General features: G+C 45.5%; 1 long non-coding RNA gene across 1 annotated transcript in view; it reads left to right on the top strand.

Moving 5' to 3' along the window:
* The window catches only part of LOC132652362 (uncharacterized), a 62058-nt gene that overhangs the window by 5942 nt on the left and 38825 nt on the right, over nucleotides 1–17291 (top strand). Inside the window, exon 2 of the long non-coding RNA XR_009589872.1 lies at nucleotides 11921–12140. This is a non-coding gene — a long non-coding RNA (uncharacterized LOC132652362). The remainder of the gene's footprint in view (nucleotides 1–11920; nucleotides 12141–17291) is intronic.

Genomic DNA, 17291 nt, shown 5'->3' with positions numbered 1-17291 from the left:
TAGTCAGAAGTTAAGAGAGTCAATACTGTAAGGGTTTCTAAGTGGGGCTGGTTTATGTGGGCCCTCACACTTAGTCACATTGGTAGAGATGCCCTGACCAAGCATGTGGAAACGGATACTGCCGTACACATGTCTAGCGTTATGACAGCGTAACACAGTATTGTTATATACAAACTCAAACATCATGCAATGAAGTTAAGACATCACAACAATAATCACACACAATTCTTTTTAAAGTAAGTTTATGGTTTTGTGTTAGGCTACATTATATCCATTCTCAGCTACAGGTGAGTTGCAGGTTATAGGATGAACACCCTTGGTAGAGCTTATCAAAGATCCTATAGCCATGTGGTCTGGGGAGGAACAGCAGAAGTTGAAGATGAGGATAATGCACACATGGGCATTCAGAGACCTGGGGCCCTAGACAGAGGCAGGCTTGTGTTCCAAGCTGTGTGCATATGTGCAAGGTTGAGCATGCAAGCTTTGCAGGAAGGCCCCCAGGATTTGGACACCATAACCGTGAGCTTATTGACTAAGGATAACTCAGAAAAGTGTAATCAATGGCACAAGACCGAAGAAGGTATCAGGAGTTTAGAAAGGATAAATGTAAAAGAGAAATTACTCCTCCCCCAGCATATGTGCATAAGGGGTGGGTCATCCTATGGAGTTCATTTTTTATGGATCATTTCCACTGTCAGAGAATAAGTGTCTACTGCTATTAGGAGTATTTCAAAGAAGGAACCTATTATAAGGACACTACATTGTCACTAATATTTACATGATTGTAGCCTTTTTTAAAAAAAAATAAAAGAGGTTTCATATCCTTTAAAGTGTCCATGCAGAGTTGTGTGTACAAATTCTGGTCCCTTGTTCAATGAACACAGCAACATAAATTTGTCTCAGAGAGCACATTAGAAAGAAATATACTCTATAAATACAGGCAAACATTTACTGCTTAAAATATGTATATGAGGTCTATATTTCTGTGCTGAATACACACATGTCTTGTACTTAGGAGAGATAGCCTGGGTTGGGGACATGGCTCAGTATGTAATTGTCTGCAGTACAAACCTGAGGACCCGAGTTCTGTTCCTCAGCTCTCATGGTAACACCTTGCTGCAGGAGTGCATGCTTCTAATTCCAGCCTTGAGAGTTAGGTGGGTTCCTGGGTTTGCTGGGAAGTCAGTATAGGTGAACTGGTGGTCTCCAGCCTCAATGAGAGAGCCCTGACTCAAAAATAAAAATATCAAAGATACTGGGGCTGGAGAGCTGGCTCAGCTGATAGGAGTTCAGCTGCTCTTTCAGAGAATGGGAGTTCAGTTCCCAGCACCCACATTGGGAGGTTCATATCGTCTCTAACTCTATAGAGCTTCAGGAGATCTAATGCCCTCTTTCGGCTTTGGTAGACACCCATGTGTGAATGCGCGCGCGCGCGTGCACACACACACACACACACACACACACACACACGCACGCACAAATAAAACTGTGACTGAGGAAGATATCTATGACCTATGTTTCCCATAACCCCACTTCCCCCAAATATACACATGCACTTACCTACGCACACACACACACACACACACACAAGCACACTCACACACACAGAGCTGGGGAGAGTCCAGACAGCTTTGCAAATGATGTACTGGGAGACTCAGTTTCATCATCTAAAACCCAGGTGTGCTTCCTATGATTGTGGAAACATTATTCAGTGTCTGCCACAAATCAGGTAGCTAACACATGCTATCTATGCTTATAGCCAAATCAGGCGTCTCTGTTCTTGGCATGAGCTGGTGCCGAGCACCCACTGAGAACCTTTGCAAGGGCACATGGAAATTTCATAAGAAAGGATAGTCAAGGCTTCTTTGGAGCAGTCTTCTCAGTGGTATTGGCAGATGATAAGGATACTTAGAGGGAGCCCAGTGTCCCAGCTTCCACCTTGGAGCTAGTGGAAGGAGTCTAGTTAGGTATGAGGGGATGCAACGGAGGGCACAAAGGCAAGTCCTCATCTCTGAGCCTTCTACCACCATAGCTTAGTCCAGAGAAGGGCTTATCCTAATGCGTATGCTTAGCATCTCCATCTCTTAAAGGTCCCCTACCTGACACCTACATACACAGTCTAGGGAGACTTTTGCCCAGGCCAGTTTCCCTCCCTCCCTCAGGACGGTGGGCGAGCTGTGTGATTCACTTATTGGCTCTGTGCCTTCTCATTGAGTCACAGTGTAATTGATTCCTCCTTGAGCCAGGTGACTATTCCCCTGTGTCCCAAATCAGGACGACTGAGCCAGGCTGAATCCAATCTCAGGTTGGGGGAACCTGGCTAGAGTGAGTCTATCCTGGAAGGAGGGTTGGGTTGTTATGACTGGAGGGTTGCTCTGAGCTTTTTAAAAGATGCTCCTGAAAGTCTGTCTCTGGAGAAAGTAGGTCTGGTCCCCACCGAGCAGGTTAGATATTCTTACTGGCTTTTTATCAGTTCCTCTGTGAATTAACAAAAACCATGATTTTGTCTGGGAATCTCCATGAAGAGATACTCAGTCTTTGTGCTTCTGGGATAAGGCTTGGAGGAGACTAGAGAAAGGTCATTCACACATCCTTCAAAGGATGCATCTTTACGTGGGGGTTTACTTGATTCTATGGGGTTAATACCTAAATTCTCCCAGTCTGGTGGTAAAGAGCAGAGTAAGGCTCACCTCTCCCAAAGACTCCCAACAGCAGGTCTAAGGTGGGACCTGAGGGCCCAGGAGCAGCAATGATCATGTGATTACTGCTGCCATGCACAAATCAGGAATTTGCTTTTGTTTCTGTACGAGCATAGCTGGAATTTGAACTGTCCTCCACTGGCTTGCTCATTTCTGAACACTGTCTCCAGCACGTGGGACTATTTTGAAGGCTATGAAACCTTTCGGAAATCAGACCTAGCTGATGAGAGTAGGGAACCAGTGGGAAGAATTTGATGGTTGTACCAACCCACAGTTCTTGCTGGAATCTCCTCTTCTTAGATGATGGAGGCTGTCTTATATTACCCCCTTCCCCCATCATACTCTTGTAGCTGTTATGGACCTCAGACTTTCTGAAACAGAGAACCAAGATAGCCTTTCCTGCCTTAGTTTATGCTTTCATGTATTTTGTCCCAGTGATGAGGAAAGTGACGAACACATAAACACTTATCTCTAAATGGGCACGTAACTCTTCTGTTACAGAGAGGTATCTAAGGAAAAGATAAGGCTCTGAGAGATAATACATTATAACCCCTGTTCCTATTATCTGGGATGATCTGTTGTGGTGCTGAGCTTGTACCCCTTGAGATTATATGGCTGCTTCCAGTTCTGGGAGCACTCTGTTTCCCAACTGCCCATTCAGGCCAGACCCTCTCAGGAAAAGTAACCTCTTGGTCTCACCAACGAACAGAAAGGGGATGCCTGGGTTCTGAAGGAACTCACTGTGGGCTCTTAGGTCACTGCTTCAATTCCTTGGACCTCAGTTGCTTATTTTGTGTCCGTCATCCTTGACCTAACAGCTTGTGGGACAGGGAAGGAAGAGAAGGAACTGGCTCCTACATACTGTGCAGTGAGCGCACACCTCAGTCGCCAACCGGCCCCCAGCCACCACCTTGTCCATTGTCCTTCCCCGCTCCTGGCCGCAGAGCAGTCCCGAGAACACAGAGAGCAGCCCAGCTGGTGCGTTCTTCCTCTTCCTCCCCATTAGTTCTTCCAATCACACTTAACAGCCGCCTGGCTTTTGGCCGCAGCACGGTATATAATAACCTGCAATTATTGTCCACTTAAACTGTCCCTTGGGCCTTGTCTGTTGCACTGCCTGGCTTGTACCCCTGGCCTGCTGATTTTCCTGTCAGAGTAAAAGCCAATGGGAAGCAAGTTTCTGACAGGACCGAGCTGACAGACTGTTTGGCAGCGCACCACCGCTGTGCCTGCAGCTTCCTTAGAGACGGGGCCACAGAGGGCCTACCTCCAATGACAGTCTTACCCAGCCCAGAGCCCCATGCTCCTGGGCCATTCACAGCTTTTCTCATCTAGTCTGTGCTCCTCTATACCCAACCTTTCACCTTCTGTGCCTTTGTTTACCCAGTGCAGGACAGTCCTTCATAGGCTGTAATTTTCCTTCTTCCAATGAAGGCAGTGGCAAATTACATACAGGACTAACCATCACAGAGTAGAATGGTTAGTTGTCTTTGAAGGGATACACAGTCGGTAAGTGGCAGACCACACTCACAACTCACTTATTTAAGCCTTTGCTGTGTAACCTTCTCTCAAAGTAACAACTTCTCCACTTCAGTAATTTTGCTCCAGCCTCCCTGACCATACCCCCATTCCCCGGGAAAGATTTCTCTGCTGTCACAGTGATTGCTGTCCTGCTGTTTGATTCCTGAAGCATCTCTGCACACCAAGCCACTGCAATGGCTACTCATGGCTCCTTCTTAACTTTGCCTGCTTGTGTCTGTGTGAGCATCCCTGGAACCCAGCATTCTCTGCCTCTGACTGGAGTGTCAGTCATCTGTGTGGCCAGCCATGGAATGATGGTGTTAATAAAAGATCCTGGGATGTACAGACATACATGGGTCTTGTGCCACCATTGCAGGACTGTAGAAACTGAGAGCCTCATGTTTCCTCCATGTCTAATAACTAATTGACCAAAGACTAAAGAGAGTGGATGCTGGAGCTCCTTGATCTGGTGTGTGTGTGTGTGTGTGTGTGTGTGTGTGTACACTTGCATAGTCCAGAACACAGGGTGATGATGTTTGTGGGTTGTGATGAGTAGAGTTTCCTGATAGCCGGGTCAGGGAAAGCCAGGGGCTGCCAGTAGAGTGTGAGATTCTGAAGAGCCCTGTGTAGAGATGGTCCTTCAGGCTCCTGTCTCACTGGCAATCCCAACATAGAAAAGAGCAGAGCTTCTGGGCCAGTTTTTGGTGAGTTCACCTTCAGGCCAGTCCCCCAGCAATGATCTGAGAACTCTCTTCTTGCTCACTCATCTGTTATCATGGAGGAGCTCCTCACCAGTCATATCCCTGTTTCAATTCTTTGCTTTGCAAAGGCTTCTAAGCAGGGAGCTTTGTTGGAAAGTAGTTTGGGGGCAGCCTGAGGCCTTCTCTGGCCCATAATCTTACAGGTTATGTTCAAGGCTGATTTGAAGGCAAACTGCCAAGGGGTTCTTGGGGCCTTGTGTCTTCTGTGTCACTTGAGTAGCACAAGGCAGGTAGAGGGCCTGATGTCTCAAGGTGCCAGAGACAATGCCTGCCCTCACGCTACTGCCTTCCCTTTTCTGCTTTCAGGTTACATGTAAACAGCCTGTTGGTTGGCTTTGGCCTTTAGAGCTAGGCTAAGGTTCTTCATGAAGGAGCTGGGAAAGGATTCCAGGCAGGGACCGCTACCAGAATGGATACCTGATAGAATAGCCATCAGACATTGGTCTTTATTTCCTCCTTCTTTATTCTCCTGTCTCCTCACAAGGTCCCACTTGTGCCCACACACCTGCTGGTTTAGGACAACTGTTAAGATCTGAGGTAAAATGCTCCTGCAGGGTCAGTTGCTTGAACACTTGGTCTCCAGCTGGTGGCACTGTTCTGAGAGGTTGTGGAACCTTTAGGAGGTGGGCCTAGTTGGAGGAAGTGGGTTGGTGGGGCATAGGCCTTAAGTCCTGTTTTTTGTCCAATTTGCTTCCCCTTCTACCCAGACAGGGCAAGCAACACTGTTTGCCAGAAGCTATGGCCACAACTTCTTCCACCTTGCCTCCCTGCCTTAGAAACACCAAAAGCACAAACCAAAATGAAAATCAAAGAACAGAACCCCTTCCTCCCTTAAGTTGCATTTTGCCAGGTAGTTTGTCAATAGCATCGAGCTTCCTTTGAAATCAGTCCTTTTCTTCTCTAGTGCTGCCTTTAGCTTTTCACGGTTCCTTTAGAAGTAGGAGGATGAGACTGCCTGGTGTGTAGCCTGTCACGTGACCATCCCTTACTTCCGTTTAGATGAGGGCAGCTTCTGAAGGTAGAGGACACTTGATAATGGCCCAACAGTTCAATGTGGGAGCAGCTGCAGATGGGGACATGGGCCAGAGTATTGGAAGACTTGAAAATTAGTGCCTCGAAGAGCCCTATGGTGTATCAGAGTTGTCAGTCTGCTTAAAACACTTGCAACAGCAAAAACTGTTCAAGGTGGCTTTCTCCAACAAATTTTGATCGCCTCGATCAGCCTTAACGATGAAAGCTTGACAACGTAAAGTGATTTATTTGTTAAGTGTTTAGGCTACTTGCAATGAACATCTCCTAGTACAGTGAGAGGAGGTTTAATGTGGGTCTAGCTGGCAGGTTGTTCTCCAGCTGCAAGGGGCACCACTCACCTCCTGTATGTTTACAGGCTGCTTGCACGTGACAGTCAGGGATGCGTGTGCATGTGTCTGTGCATGTCTTCATTGGGGCTTATTGTATTTTCTTTGTGTTGCTATGCTTTTGGCCTCTGGGGGTGCTCTCTCTATATAGACAAAAAATTTGAGAATCAGGATTTCCAAGCTGAAAGGAACCCTGGGCACCTTCTGATCTTCTTTCCTCACCTCCTACTTTTGGCAATTAACAGCCACAGAGGTGAAGTGATTTGCTCAGGGTCAGATACATCAGTCAGTCTGTCAGTCAGTCAGTCAGTCAGTCAATCAATCAATCAATCAATCATCGGTCCCCCCACATCCTGTGTACTTTTTTGCTCACCAGTCAGTCTATTGGTCTATCTCTTTCCCTCTCCACTCCTCTCTGTGTTCCATCTCCAGTCAGAGCTGAAGCTGACGGAAGCAGTAAGGATGCTGCTTGTAGGAAGGCTGTTTAGAAGTTGTGCCTAGCCATGAGGTGGAGGCTCAGCAAATGCCCATCTTTCCTGTAAGTCTGGAGCCAAGGGAGCAATGTTTCTTTCTCTTGAGTGGAACAAGGAAGAGGAAGAGGAAGGATGGGCTCCAGTTGTTACCTACTTTCATCCTGGTTCTTCTTCCCTGTTCTGTCCTTCCAGGAGCAGACTTGGTCAACTCAGGGGGAAGGGAGGAGGTGGCTCAATGGCATCTTTCACTTCAGCATCCTTTCCTCAAACTCTAGTTGTTTAGACTATGATTCAAATACCCTTTGATGGAAGGAATACATGCTATTTGTTTTGTATCTCAAAGGCACAACAAAATCCTCCCTCTAATCCTGTTTTGCTAATGTTGGAGTTTGACACTCAATTCTAAACGGCAGAGCAGAAGTGACTGACTGATCTCATTTTCCATGGAGGCACAGAATCCTGGGTTTGGGATGACCTCAGCGTTCTTTCCTTCACTCCTGCACTCACTGGAGAAATCTGTTGTCCACAGTCTAGAAGGTTCTCCAGTATGCTTAGTTAACTTTGGCAGAGGGGAGCTCATTTCTTCACAGGGCTGCCAGCAGCTTTTTCTGACATGAACTCAGAGGCTGGTTCTTTGTCCACCTCCTCCTGGGGGCAGGGCAGCCTTAATAGGCCACAGACAAAGACAATGCATCCAGTCCTTATGAGACCTGATAGGCTAGGGTTATATAGAAGAGGAGGAGGAGTCCCTTATCAGTGGACTAGGGGAGGGTCAGGGGAGAAGAAGGGGGATGGAGGGTAGGATTGGGAAGGCAAGAGGGAGGGGGCTGTAGCTGGGATACAAAGTGAATAAATTGTAACAAATAAAAATAAAAAAATAAAAAAATCCTGGGAAAAAAGAAATATGAATTCCTGCCCCCCAGAGATGACCCTTTGTCTTTCTTCTTGGCTTTGCCATTGAGTTGGAAAGAGACAGCTGCCTTTGTTAGCTCTCCATATTGTGGTCTCTTTGGTTTGCAATATAATAGGATCTGTTTTCCCCACACTTTGTCTACTTCACAGGAGTCACTCTTACTAAAGTCACCAGTGGCTTCTTCTTGTAACTCCAGTAGCTACCTTTAATGCTCATCTGAATACAGTTAGCCAAGTCCTCTCTGAATGAGTCCCCTCTTCCAAGAAAAGGGCTCACTTTGTCCAGTGGCCACTCCCCACTATGTCTTCACCAGAAACCCCGTTCTTTCCTCAGTCATGATGGCCACCCTGGTTCTATCCTTGAACTTTTTCTTCTTCTCAGGCTTTACCTGCTTACACAGGGCATAATCCTCTATACACTGATGTTTTCAATGAGCATGTTTGGTCTCTTCTTTCTCACAATTTCTAGAATTCTCCATGAGAAGAAACTCAGGCTTGTCCCAAGAAAGGATCTCTTCCACTGTTCTCTCTGTGTGCATGTGTCTGAGAGAGGGAGAGAGAGAGAGAGAGAGAGAGAGAGAGAGAGAGAGAGAGAGAAAGGTGTGAATATGTGTATGGGTGTTGTGTGTATTTGTGGAGGTCTAAGGTGGCCTCTGTCTGAATCTGGAGCTCAGCAATTCCAGCTAGTCTAGCTAGCCAGTTTGCCCTGAGGACAGTCTGTGCCTCCTGAGTGCTGGGATTATAGGTGGCTGCCATATTTACAAGGCATTTGTGTAGCTTCTGGGCATTGGAACTCAGCTCTTTACAACTGCATGGAAAGTATTGTACCCACTGCATCACTTCCCCAATAACCAAACTCCCTGTTTTGAAGAGGGGTCCCATCATCTAATCCAGAACAAGACATTTCGTGGCCACATCCTCTCTCATCTTAGAGGTCAATCTCACTGAGACCTGCAAACTCAGTTCCACCTCCAAATTCCTCCTGTGAACCCTCATTCTGCTTCACTGGGTTGACAGTTTGCTAAATGGCCTCTTTACTCTTGGCCCTACTATATCTTATCCACATACACTTGGTTATGAACACAGAATGGAGTTTCTAAAACAGTCTAGTCTTTTAGCTATATCTTCAACAGCTTTCAGAGGCTCCTTGTTGCCTCCAAGATAGAGCTCACTTTTATCCACTTGTATTTCTAGTGACCAGCAGGGTTCCATTTGCCTTCTTTTTTGGATGTTTTCTTCTCTCCTCTTTTCTTCTCTTTGTTCTGGATAAGGCTTGTGACATTGATATGCTTGTGTTCTTTGCTCCCATTGGTTTATAGCTACCCTACCGTTTCTCCCATCCCATGTATCTTCCAGAAACCCACTGGTTAACTGGTGTTCAGTGGTCATTTCTCTGCTGATAGCAAAGCTGCAGGGAGGTATCTCTGACCTGACCTCACAGGCAAGAGATGTGTATCTTTTTAATGCCCTGAGGAAATCTGCACTTACCATTCATTTACATAATTGTACTTGCTAATTACTTGCTGCTAATTCCTTTCTCTACCCAAGTAGACTCCAAGCTCCTTGAAAGGTAGGTTTCTGCTTCCTTTCTTGTTCAAAAACTGAACACCTAGTGCCCAACACTGGTGTGCTCAGCCAACACTTGCTGCCTAAATGAGTGACTGAAGAATGTCCGGATGTCAGGGCCAGTGGGATCTTGATTATGTAACACAGTTATGGGAGTGTTGTATGGTAGTGACTAAATTGATGGCTTAGGTTTAGGGAAGTTGTCAGGGGGGGTTGCATGCAGAAGGAGCAGGCATGGATCTATCTGGGACTTGGGATAGGGTACCTTTTCTATTCCCGTCTCATGCTTCCCGTAGAGTCTGGGAGATAGAGGCGAGTCACGCAAAACTGAAACAAACAAACAAACAAAAAAACCAAAAAACAAAAAACAAAAACAAAAAACAAAACAAACAAACAAACAAAAAAAAACCCCCAAAAACCAAATCCAAGAATGGTTTTATAATAAGCCTGTCATGAAACTGTGAAGTGACCTCACCTTACTTTGGGGAGGTGCTCATGCAGTCCGTTTTCTAAATCTGTTCTGATTGTTTTCCTTGGTTCTTGCCCCCTCCCCCAAAGGTTGAGTACGAAAGAGGATGATCTCTGTTTGGGATGACGCTCTCATCTGATTGGAAGCTGCTTTGTCATTATTATTGTTAATCTCTGAAATACATGCACAGCTTGCTTTCTGATAACTTGTCTGGAGGTTTTGCCCCCTGCAAAGAAAAAAATTACAGCTGGAAGAGTCCAAAAACTGACTATGTTTTTAAAAGTTCAGACTGGCTAAATTGGTAGCTTATTCCAACTCTAATTTCTGGGCTAGGAACAAAGAGTACCCTCACATGGCTCTGTCTTGCCTGACCCATGCTCTCCAGCACAGTGATAAGCAGGGGTGTGCTGTTTTGCTCTTTGTTATCCCGGGTTCTGGCCCATCTCTCTAAAGAAATCTTATAAATCATTGATGAGAATATTTCTATTTTTGTCTTAAATATCCCAGCCAAGAAAGCCTCATGAACACTTTCCAAATCAAAAGCTGGCATTGCACGATGCTTCCTCATTGATGGCAGGCTCATTTCATTGTTTTTTTCACTTTTGGCTCTGCTGTTGGTGGCAACAATGCCAACTCCCAGCCCGAGGGTGTGGAGGCAGGGCTGATTCTGAGACTGAACTCTGTGTGGCCTTTCCCTCTTTCCCGCTGTCTGTCGTGCACTCCTCTTCCTAGCTGAAATTATAACTCGGGTTTGTTTTCAGGAAGGCTTGTTCCTACCAGCTTTCTGCCTCTGCAACCCTCATGCCACTCTGTGCCTAGAAATTGAACTCACTTGACTACCAGCCTCCATTTGAACATATAAGGTTCAGAGGAAAAGAGGACCAATCACATGACACATGCCAAATAACATTTGTCATAAAGGCCATGTCCCATTTGTTCCCCACTAGATTGCCATTAGCAAGGGGTTGTAAATGGCACAAGACAAACAATCCATAGCAGAGCTGAGTGACTGAGTGAAACAGAGGGTCTAAAGGATTCGATACATTACATGCATGTTAGGTCTCTTCCACTCCCAAAACTCTCTGGACTTGCTACCCGAAGGTGGTTTAATACAGAGTTTTTGGAGACTTGAAAATTATGTCTTATTGAGAAGGTAATATGAAGTGAATCTCTTTTTCCCGGATGGCCTCCAGCTTGTTGGGTTTGTCTCTCATTTTGGCATCTCAGCTTTCATATAAGTACTTTATATTGCCTGTCCTTCGCTTACGAATTGTTTACTTTAGTATGAGCTCACTAATCCCAGTAAGTCTTGTTTTCCAGACCCAGAATAGAAATACATGAAGGAAAAAAAAATGTGTCCATTAAATTTGTAGTCAAACTGTGCAGACTCCATTCAGCAGGTATTTAGGTAAAGGTTTTCTAACAGCTCCCTGAAAGGCCAGGGCTTGAGTCTGAGACTATTTTCATTTTTATCTTTTAGTTTTGTGCACACACACACACGTGCACATTTGCCCCCCCTGAATGTGTGGAAGTCGGAGGACAACTTGTAGGATTTGGTTCTCCCTTTCTTCTATGTGGGTGCTAGGGGTTGACTTTAGGTTGTCAGGCCTGGTAGCCAGTGACTTTTCCATGGAGCTCTCTGGTAGGCCCCTGCTTTTACTTTTAATATTAGAGGTTAAAATGAGAGTGCAAGAATTAATAAACAGCATCTTTTCAACAACTCTTTTTTAAAGATCTCAGGTTGTATAGTCCTTGTCTGACAACACGAAGTGTTACGGATTTACACACCTTGTTTAATTGCATAGGTATGCAGCAGAACAATGTTAGATAAATCAAAATTGTCCAGGAGACAGGGCGATTTTTGTTATGTCTTTGCAACAGTTAGATGCTTTAGAGAACTCATCCTTTGGTATTTTGATGACTGGAGATGGTGTACTTTCTTTGTCGTAACTTATGTGCCGATGGGAAGTGATCGTGGAGAACAGTGGAACTGCCCACTGGTCCCAAACTGTCTGGATTGAAAGGCAGCAGGACCAATGATATACCATCCTTCCATGAGTGCCATACTGTCTGCACCAAAGAGCAGATGGTGCCAGGGGCGGTGGGTGTATCCCTTTACTTCAAGGCCAAATTCAAACACCTGGATGCACTTTGTTCCCAGATGAGCTGCTTCTCCTGAGGGACTGACTCTCACCTACTGCATACGGTGGCATTTAGACTGAGCGTTGAAGGAGAACGCTGATCTTAGGAGCTAGGATTGTGCCTGATACCTAAAAAGTGTTCAGCAAGTGCTGCTGGCAACCGAAGAAGAGACTTGTGTTCCCGGCAGACGGAAAGAGTGAGACGGTGGAAGCGGGAGGATCAAGCTCATTTCGGATGTGGTGAGTCAGATTCTGGGAGCTCGGCACAAGCCTGAGGTGTCTGAGCCAGCATCTGCGTGCGGACAGATCTGGTTGGCTGGATGGTGGCTGAGTGTGAACGTCCTTGAGTTGAGCTGAGGATTTCAGACTTTAATCGGAAGGTGGTGGAAATCCCTGAATGTGCTGGAGCAAAGACAAGGCACGATCTAATGTTGGTGGGAGGCTGTGTGGGGTGGAAAGGGCTGGGAGCAGAGTAAGCCTCGTGAGACTATTGCCGACAATTGACTTGTCAGCAACAGAGTCATGAAGCACAGGAGTAGCTGTGAGCGGCAGAGAGGCTTTGTGGGGACAGAAAGGGAAGTTCTGGGGGCTCCCTTCACGACAGTTCTTTCCTGGAAGCCCCCGCTTCTCCTTGCCCTCTTCTGATAATCTGTGTTCCATAATATCAGCCCTTCAGGGGGTCTGGCACCTACATCTCCCTCCAGAGGACACACTCATTCAGAGGCAGGATTGGCTTGAGGCTGGAGTGTGTGGATGAATTTGTTAAGATCCTTATTTATTTATGAGTTGTTATTTGATGTCTTCCTTAGGTTCGAAACGGTTTGAGTTACACAGTGTGATTGTATGTCCACGTGTGCTTTCCCACCCAATGGGCCTACAGTTTCACAGGCAGTGAGAAGAAAGGCTACAGAATAGCCTACCCAGCTGTGAGCCTGACTCTTTCACCTGCAGGATACATGCCAACAGCCAGTTTCTCCTCTGCCTGGGGCCTCAGAGTCCATACCTGTGGAGCTGGGATGAGCATAGCCTACTCGTGGTTTTATTGTCTGGGTTAAATAAGATCACACCTGTTGTGTGCTTGGTATAGTGCCCTGAGCACCAGAGGCAGCCAAGTACCATCAGTTGATACCACTATTGCTGTTAGTGCTTCTTCAGGCGTTAGTGGTTGGGGTGGGCATCCTACCTTTCTTAATCCCTTGTGGGCCCAGACTGTGTGGCCACTTGCATTTTTCCCAGTACATGTCTTCCTGTCAGTCCTGACCACCTTACCAGCTGGTAGCTGATACAAGTACCTACATTTACATTAGAGACAAATTCATTAGCGTTCCCCTATAAAGACCTGGAAGACAACCCAAGACCTATCCTTTACCCTCAGGGAATCCCTTTGGGGGAGGGGCAGTAGAGTGTCCTAATGGGAGAGCCAAGACTGTGAGGCAATAGTTGGAATTTAAGAGCCCAGGCCAGGTGCGTGCCCATTGGGAGCAACAGCTCTGCCAGGGTAGTAGAGGGGAGGGAATGGATTTCGGGACTCTCCCTGGGCAGCTCCCTGACAGCTTCCCTATCATCCTCAGCCAAGGGAAGGAGATGTGGTTTAGAGGTGACACCTTGAACGGATGGAATCAGGAAGTCACTGACATTGAACATCTCTTTTCAAAGCCAAGCAAAACAAACAAACAAACAAACAAACAAACAAAGAAGCAAGCAAATACTGAACACAAGTGTCTGAGTGTGTGAATGGTATGGTGTTACAGCACAGGCACATATCCCCACTGAAGAGGAAGCTGGAAGTGTTGGGGACACATCAGTCAGGAGATTTGCTGCTCCAGTGCATGTCACTGTAAAAATCAGTCATAAATAAGGCAGAACTTATAACTTATCCTGAGGGGTTTAGAAGTTTAAACCAGGACAAAGTTTAATTTGAAAAGTTGCTGTGTTCTTAAATACTTTACTGTGTTCCAACAAAAAGTACCCATAGGCCTTAGAGCCTAGCACTGGAAGGGTCAGGCAGGGACCCTGCTCAGGAAACCACTTTCGGAATCAAGTTCCCCTGGTGTTAGATCAAACGTGTAATGAAGATGGAAGTTGATTCTCACTTCCGTTATTTCATGCGCCGGGTTCCGTGTGCCTTTGAGTGTTTGTGTGCGTGTGTGGGTGCACAAACTTGAGTGTGTTCCCATGTGCATTGGCATATTCGTGTACAAGAGTGCAGAAAACAGAGGTTGGTGTGGATATCTTCCTCAACTGCTCTTCCCCTTTCCTTATCTACCAGGGCATTGTCTCTCACTTGAAACCAAAGCTTGCTGATTTGGCTGGTCTAAGGGGCTGGTCTCCAGCCCCTGAAGCACTAGGATTACAGGGGCTACCATACTCACCTGGCATTTACATGGATGCTGGGGATTTGAATTCCTGCCCTTAAGCTTATACAGCAAGCACTTTTCCCATTGATCCATCTTCCCTGCCCTTAACTGGGATTCTTAAATGAGAATGCATTCTTTGGAAACTTGACTGTGTTTTTTCTGGTTAGATTTATTGATGAGTGCTCTGGTCTGCAGATAGACTTAATTTTAATTAGCTGGAAAGAAGTAAGAAGCTAGCTACACTGGAATGTCTGAAAGGTTGGCCCAGGTGTCCTGGACTGAAACAAGGGCACCACACAGTCTACAGTTACCCCTAACTGCCTGCTTGAGCCATCTTGCACTTGAGTTTGCAGTCCTGAGCTGCTCCCCACGTCTCTGACAGCTCCTCCAATGATTGCTTAGTGGTGTGGTGTGCACCAGTCACAGCCAAGTTGTGAAAACCATGGTGGTTATGTCCCACCTGCTTTGAGCTTTCAGAGTTTCCCACTGTATTTCCAAGTATGTCTGCAGTCCAGCAGCTAATGGACTTGGGTAGCAGATCAGGTGGGCTGTAGTTTTGGGTGGTATCAGGGAAGGGTTACATTTTAAACTAGGAAAAGTGTCAACTTCAACAGGTGGCTTAGACAATGGTGCTAGAGTCCTGCAGCTCTGTCTGGGAGGAGACTTTACAGGAAGATAGGGTAGGCTTTGAAGAACAGTCCTTATCTGAAATTCAGGTTGTCTTTTCAGCTATAAATTTCCTAGAAAATTTTTCCCTGATAGGAGGGAAAAAAAGTTGTGGTCTTATTCTTTCTCCAAAGCTACCAGGAACTCAGGAGAAATGGAAATACACATTATCTTACTTTTAGCATCTGCTTTTCAATAATGTTGTTACTTAAAACATTTATGAATGTAAATACTTATTAATTATAAATTGTTGATAATATATGCATAGAGATGTGTGAGCCTCTGTAGAAAGTGAAGCAAGCTTCATTTTTAAAAAGCCCGTGTTTTTTAGCATTTACAGCTATTTTTTGAATAGCTGAGGGAACTAGACCAGAAGACCTATGAAGGAATGTTATCTGAAGCTCCATAGAAATGCTTCTCCATGTTTCCTATCTAGTCAAATGGTTAAACAATTCTGTGCGCTCCATCTCTTCATTGCTTATGCCGTCTCTAGCTGTGCTCTAACTAACGCCGTACTAAGAATTGCATTTTTCTCTCTCCCGACTTAGATTTAAATCTTGCAATCACTGCTGGGAAGTGAGCTGTATCATCTTGAGAAATCAGACCACAGAGACCAGCCTGCAGCTGGCAGCCTGGGTCATCTCTAATCACTTAACCCTTTGTATCAAAGGATGGTTGAGAGCAGTGGATTCCCTCCCTAAAATATGCCACAGTGCATTTTATCAAGGACCTTTAGAGAGTTAAAATGAAATAGAGTGTGCACAGCAAATCCTTGCCTCATAAGTGGACTTGGTGCTTATATACATGACTGACTCTATGTAAATCTCGATGTATTTCTTCTCCTGTGGCTTTCTGCTAACGTTTGAGTGCATATGTGACTATGGTATGTATGTGCATGTGTTTTTTTTTTAAATTTTATTTATTAATTCTTCTCTCAAAGAATAAATTCCAACTGTAACCTCCCCCTCTCCCCTCCCCCCAGCTCCCTACCCCCTTCTTTCTCAGATCCACCACTTCTCTGTTTCCCCTCAGAAAAGAGTGGGGCTGTGCAGTGCTTCTTTCTGTGCATGTGGTGATGTGAGTGTCTGGCTATTGCGTGCCTATAGGAAATTATCTCTGAGTCATAAAATGAAAGCTATTCAAAACTGGCACAGAAAATTGTTTGAAATAATGGCTGAAAAGATTCCCCCCCCATATTTATACCTGGGTTCCAGTACCACCCTAATCATATACTTGGTTGGCCATGTACTTTTCTTTGATCAGTGATATATTACCAAATGGGACTCAGAGACCTAATAGGAAATTGTACCTTGACGTTGTCTTCAGTTCTTTAAAAACATTTTATTTAAAAGATTATGTGTATAAACATGTCTGTATGTGGGTATGTGCATGTGTAAGTTCAGATAGCAGCAGATTCCAGAGGAGGGCATCAGATCCCTTGTAGCTGGAGTTACAGCCAGTTGTGAGCTGTCTGACATGGGTGCTAGGAAGCGAACTCTGTTTCTCTGGAAGAGAAACAAGTGGTTTTAACAGCTGAGCCATTTCCCCAGGCCCTATCCTGCAGACCACCAATGTCACTGTGCCTGAGCTAGGTACATCTAGCATGGACCGGCTGCCTCTGTCACCAGAGATAAAAGCCACCAACTTCCAGCTATGCGAACGAGGCTAGCTTAGACCTAAGCTTCCATCCCATATAAGAACGATGATGTGGCATACATACGTGAGACTTGAAAGAGTCCAACAGAAGAATGTCCTTGCTGAGTTTTGCCCAGATTTCCACCTGGTAGGTTTAGGGGTTTGTAAGAAAGGACTGGTGTCTCAGAGCACTCAATATTGGGGTGATATTTGCCACATAGACAAATAATGACTAACTGATAGTGTTGGTAATGAGGGGGAAGTCTCTCAGCTGGAGAAAGGAGTGCTAGTGAGAGTTTGTGGACATGCGCTATAGGAAGACATGTAATCTCATGTCTACTTATTTATAATCTTGGTTGTGCCTTATGAGTTAAAGGACAGAAAAACGTTCTATTAATTCTCATACAGACATATAAACACTAGTCAGACAATTATTCACATAGGTTCGCACTGCCGTGTATATCCCCACTACTTTAAGAAATTTAAAAAATCTACTTTCTGTTGCTGGTAACAACATTGGAGGCTGAGTCGCTTACAGTGAAAAGACATTCACTTAGGTTCATGGTGGCAGTCCAAGGTTAGATTCTTGACTAAGTCTCAAGATGGCTCAGGGCATCACATGGCATGAGATAGAAAGGTTGCGCTTGCACACACACACACACACACACACACACACACACACACACACCTAGGTTCACCTTTCACTCTCTCTTACTCCTGTGATGATTTTCTT

Source organism: Meriones unguiculatus, chromosome 2, assembly GCF_030254825.1.
Source record: "Meriones unguiculatus strain TT.TT164.6M chromosome 2, Bangor_MerUng_6.1, whole genome shotgun sequence".
NCBI classification, from domain to species: Eukaryota; Metazoa; Chordata; class Mammalia; order Rodentia; family Muridae; genus Meriones; species Meriones unguiculatus.
The sequence above is the reverse complement of the archived record's forward strand: the minus strand, read 5'-3'. Positions and strand labels throughout refer to the sequence as shown.